Source organism: Anneissia japonica, unplaced genomic scaffold, assembly GCF_011630105.1.
Source record: "Anneissia japonica isolate Jap-2015-1 unplaced genomic scaffold, ASM1163010v1 scaffold701_len334292_cov200, whole genome shotgun sequence".
Lineage (NCBI taxonomy): Eukaryota > Metazoa > Echinodermata > Crinoidea > Comatulida > Comatulidae > Anneissia > Anneissia japonica.
The window spans coordinates 256,218-261,931 of NW_022682589.1; the positions used below are offsets into that span (position 1 = coordinate 256,218).

The 5,714-nt window shown below is 32.3% G+C and overlaps 1 long non-coding RNA gene across 1 annotated transcript in view; it reads right to left on the reverse strand.

The window, feature by feature from the left end:
- Positions 1-1,738, reverse strand: part of LOC117104857 — a 6,177-nt gene extending 4,439 nt beyond the window's left edge. Inside the window, exon 1 of the long non-coding RNA XR_004444832.1 lies at positions 1,412-1,738. This is a non-coding gene — a long non-coding RNA (uncharacterized LOC117104857). The remainder of the gene's footprint in view (positions 1-1,411) is intronic.
- Between the last annotated feature and the right edge of the window lie 3,976 nt (positions 1,739-5,714).

Here is a 5,714-nt window from a genome sequence, read left to right on the forward strand (position 1 = left end):
AACAAATACTCTATAAGAATTGTTCTAGTAATTTGAGTTACTGTAGTAACGTCAGCCTATACCTAACAATACCGTACTCGCGCGAATACGCGCCCAGGCGCTTAAAATATATTTTGCACTTTAGGAAGGGCGCTTATTCAAACGGGGTAAAAAGAGTAAAATTGGAAGTATACTGTCTGTCCAGGGATCGGAACTCTCATCTGTCTAAGAGAAATATCCTCATTTTGATATTGACCTAAGAATAATGTGTTTCCACTCTGCTGCTCAAATCATGCCAACAACCACAGTCCCAAAATTGATTGGATTATTGACTTGCTAAAAAGAAAATCTTATGATATTATTAAATTAGAAGGGGTGCTTATTCAAACGGGGCGATTATTCGCGCGAGTACGGTATGCACAATTAAATAGCAATAATATTTTAATAACAATAATTTAACAATAAAAAGTAATAATAATGAATTTATATATGATTAATAAATCAAAAACAAAGAGAAACCCAGACAGGTATTTGTACAGCTAACCTAGCCCTAGGCCTACTTACTTAGTTTAGAGCAGGGGCTTATGCGTACTACTCATGCCCTGGCTTTTATTTTTTTAGGCCTGCCTATACTTGTCATTCTAGGCTAGCTAGGGCCCTTAATTGAATAATAATAATAATATCTGTCTCTTATACACATCTAGATGTGTATAAGAGACAGTATATAGGATGGGCTTATTTTCGAGGCTACTTTTTCAAAGTAAAGAGGGTAACTTCTTTTCAAAATGAATGCTCTAAATTTTGGGAATTTGTAGGCCTACTATAAAGCAATAAATAAGGCCACTGTAACATCATGGATTGTGTTAACTGTCATTAAATCACCTAAACTACTGTGTAAAACAATCTTGTTCTTAATTTATTTAAGTTCATGTATGTAATGTAATGTACTATCTCAAAAAGAAGCTTATTTAAGCTCAATTTAAAAGAAGCCCATGGGCTTCTTTTCGAGGCAAATTTTGCAAACTAAAGAGGTGGGGAGCTTCAATTTGAGATTGTTCTTCTCAAGATTAAGCCCATTGGACTTCAATTCGAGGTTAACGGTATAATAATTTTGTTTGATACAGTATGACAAAAATATAATATATTATATCTTGAAAAATATGTATTTTGAAGTTCTGAGAGAAATGTATGGCAAAGAGTAGCTAAATTGGTTCATATTGTTTATTAATATTATAAATGTTGTGCAATTGAAGATTTAATTTAGGCAAAACTACAGTTCAAACTTGTTGCGATTAACTTATCATTAAATTAATTTTATTATTCAAATGTAAGTGATCTCAATGAGTTTAAAATTTAATTTATAAGATTATTATTGAATGCCAATAAATAACATGAATAAACTAATTGTCTGGCTGTTATAAAGTATACACACCGTGTTGTGACTTGGAATCCCTTCCCTTGGATATTGTTGCCAAGGTCCAGCAAAACGAAAGCGTAGGAATTTGCGATTGTGGACTTGCTAGTGTTCCTGGCCTTGCTGTGATTGGTAATAGTTGTAGGTACATTTTGGAGACAACACTGGAAACGTTCCAACTCATGTCATTATAACAAACCATGGTTCATTAAACACGAATTTACTTTATTTGTACTTTAGGAAAACTCGCTTTCGTTCTGTGATTGATTTGGATGATGGTATTTTGTTCTCTAGAGGGCGCACAATGAATATAGGTATCAGATAGGTATAATGAGGGAACAGTGAAATTACTTAACTGTTCCCTGGTATAATACAGTTAGCGGCCTCCTGTATAGTTTAATTCAATTTAATCTTTTTAGCAGTCGAATGTAACTATATTTATAGATTATTTTTTATGATTTCACTACTTAATATTCAATTTCATATTATAAATACTGTAATAAAAAAAAAGCTTTTTTGTTTACAAAATCGCTTTAATTGGGTTAATTGTTCACTGCGCCTTTGATAATATTTTTTGAATTGGCGCATTATAAATTTCTGCATATTATTATTATAATTATTAATTTACTATTTTTAAGCAGTTCTTTAATCGTCGCCGATAGACCGAGAGTGCCCCTTGATGGGAAGCATTCTTCAATTAGGCAATCCTGCCATATAGACCCTTAAGTAGCCCCTGTTATTTTTGCAAATAAATGATATGTGACGACCAGAAAAAATTTATTATAGGGTATATGCCCTAGTCGGGGGAATCAGACCGCCTCCCCCGCTGTCTCTTATACCCATCTAGATGTGTATAAGAGACAGTTCCTGTCCCTACAGCGTGATGGTATTAGGGTGGTACATTTCACAATGGTCATGCATCACTTCAATATTTGTGTTTTGTATTTGTTATTGCGTATACAGTACAGTAGGCTTATCATGTATATGCAATTAAATACAAGAAAGAAGTGTTGGCATTAAGACCTGGGGCTTTTTTTTTAAACAAATATACCTAGTCTCCGAAGGGAATCAGAAGATTTTGGCATTTCTATATTGTTTAATTAAATTGTTTTGTAAACATTATACTGTGCTGCAATTAATAATCATCACCACCACACAGCTGTTATAGGCTACAGGCAAAACTAAAAATCAACATGAAATTCAAGTGTCAATCAACTTTTTATTTAATAATTATCTGTCTTTATCATTCAAAGTTCACAAAAATGTAAATAAACAAATACTCTATAAGAATTGTTCTAGTAATTTGAGTTACTGTAGTAACGTCAGCCTATACCTAACAATACCGTACTCGCGCGAATACGCGCCCAGGCGCTTAAAATATATTTTGCACTTTAGGAAGGGCGCTTATTCAAACGGGGTAAAAAGAGTAAAATTGGAAGTATACTGTCTGTCCAGGGATCGGAACTCTCATCTGTCTAAGAGAAATATCCTCATTTTGATATTGACCTAAGAATAATGTGTTTCCACTCTGCTGCTCAAATCATGCCAACAACCACAGTCCCAAAATTGATTGGATTATTGACTTGCTAAAAAGAAAATCTTATGATATTATTAAATTAGAAGGGGTGCTTATTCAAACGGGGCGATTATTCGCGCGAGTACGGTATGCACAATTAAATAGCAATAATATTTTAATAACAATAATTTAACAATAAAAAGTAATAATAATGAATTTATATATGATTAATAAATCAAAAACAAAGAGAAACCCAGACAGGTATTTGTACAGCTAACCTAGCCCTAGGCCTACTTACTTAGTTTAGAGCAGGGGCTTATGCGTACTACTCATGCCCTGGCTTTTGTTTTATTAGGCCTGCCTATACTTGTCATTCTAGGCTAGCTAGGGCCCTTAATTGAATAATAATAATAATATAACGTATGATGTAAAATGTACTCACTATAAATCGCGTAACATAATTGGTCAATTGTAAATATGACGTCATTTTTCTAATTTGCATAATTGATTTTTCCCAACATTTTTTTCCATTAAAAAAAAGTGCGTAAGTTATGGAGATGGGAACAATCAAAAATCGATTACAAATTTAATTCTACATTTCTTGTACTACGGAAAGCGAAAATAAACCCTCTTGGCCCACGGCGTATTACTTATTTTGACACCATGACCATGCTCTGTTTAGTCATGGTGGATCAGGGGTAGTAAACCCGGCGATCGTGGGTTCGATTCCCACACGAACCATTTTTTTTAGGTCGTGGGTTCTATTCCCACACGAGCCAGGTTTTTTAAAAATTTTTTTTAATTTTTATTATTGGCTAGTATTAAAGGACGTACTGTGTATTTGGTACGGTAACACAACACTCCTCACTCCTATATTTCTTGAGGCAAACTCAGCATTTTTAGTGGTTGTTATCTGGCTAGATAAACTGGAGGTCGTAAGTTCGATACCCACATGAACCATTTTTTAAACATTTATTTTACTGGTCAGTAATTGGGGGCGTACTGAGTATTTAAAAAGTCCACTGATTAATCTCAGATAACATAGTATAATACATGACCATGCGTAATTGACCCACAGCTGTATATTACATCTTTACATTCTTTTAGTTAGACCTATTTTTGATTATTCCAGTATTATTTATACTGTAATTCTATTTCGTTCTTACAAGCCCATCGGATTGAGAGAGTCCATTCTAAATTTTTATATTTTTTAAATCACAATTTTAAAAATGACAATATTGTTTCATACACTTTTTCCTCACATAGAGAAATATATTTGATATGGTTTTACTTTTTAAATGTGTTAATTCTATTTTTGATACTACTTTATGTTCTTTATTCCCTAGTAAGATTAATAGACCCGGCTCCGGCCGTCGTAATGACCTATTTTTGGTTCCCTTTAACAGAGTCAATTGCACTAAAAATGGTTTTATTCATCGTCTTGCCAACTTTTTAAATAACCTTTCTCACAATTTTACGTTAATCGATGTTTTTCACCAGAGCCTTAGTTCATTCAAAACCAGCTTATCGCAATATTTAATACATAATACCAAGTGACTTATTTTCTGGGTGGGTTAATTCCTTTATTCATTTGTTTGTCTTTTTCTTTGTTTTTTATTTTTTGTCCTGCTTGTGTGCTTTCTTTTTTTCTCCCCTTTGTTCTGTGTTCTGTATGCATTTGAAAACGTTCCATTCATTAATTCTGTTTCATTCATATGCAACAAACATTCACTATCATTCATTAGGAAAAAAAATGATATGTTGTAGAACTGATTTTTCTACGACAGAAAAGAGTAGTTTGATCAAAAACTAAGTAACGGTGAATGAGATACAGATTTTTGAATATTTAAAAACTGGGGGAAAAGGTGTAAAATTGTGCTGTTACGCCCCTTTTCCCCCCAGTTTCTAAATATTCAATAATCTGTATCACGTTCACCGTTTCCCAGTTTTTCGTCAAACAACTTTTTTCTGTCTTAGAAAAATCAGTTCTACATCATATAAAAATTTTTTTCCTCCGGAATCTGCCAATTATTGTAACTTAGGGGTGTTTTTGTCAGGAACTAGATGGCTGGAAATCACTCACAGACTAAAAGATTGTTGCTCTTTAAATTTGAATATGAGCGAGCCCTATACAAATCTTATGTTATTAATTTGATTATTATTATTTTTAAATATTAAAATAGTATAGGTCAGTTGGCCGCAATATATAAACTGTGCCTAGCTGTAAATTGTAAGTGTTAACTGATATACAGGATCTGTTATATTTTCAACTTGTGTAATTGTGTAACGTACATTTTATCGTATTAAAAGTCTCGTCTCTGTTTTAATATTGTATTATGGCTGTACAGTATGTTACTTTCATAAACATACTGCAAGAGCGTGTCCGCTGTTTTAAAAGCATCGTTTCCAAAATAAAGTTGTAGTAATTATATAATTAATAGTATGCAATAGAAACAGCAAATCATTTTTAAGATTATAAAACGTCACCTTTATTTTCATTGTCATTCGTATTTATACAGGCTGTACAAACAATTGAAATTAAGAAGAATCATTTTTTAATATTGTTTTGTGAACAACTTTTAAAGGTCGTCAGAAAAGGGCGAATATTTTTTTTTTCTTATTTAGCTTAAATATTTTTCCGAACGCATGTAGGCGAATGAGAAAATAAAAATAACATTTTAATGATGAACATAAACAGTGTAATAATGCAATTAATAAATGTTTTAAATACGTCAACTTGACTTTTGTTTTCATTGTCATCACTTTCACCAATATACATATATATATATATATATATATATATAT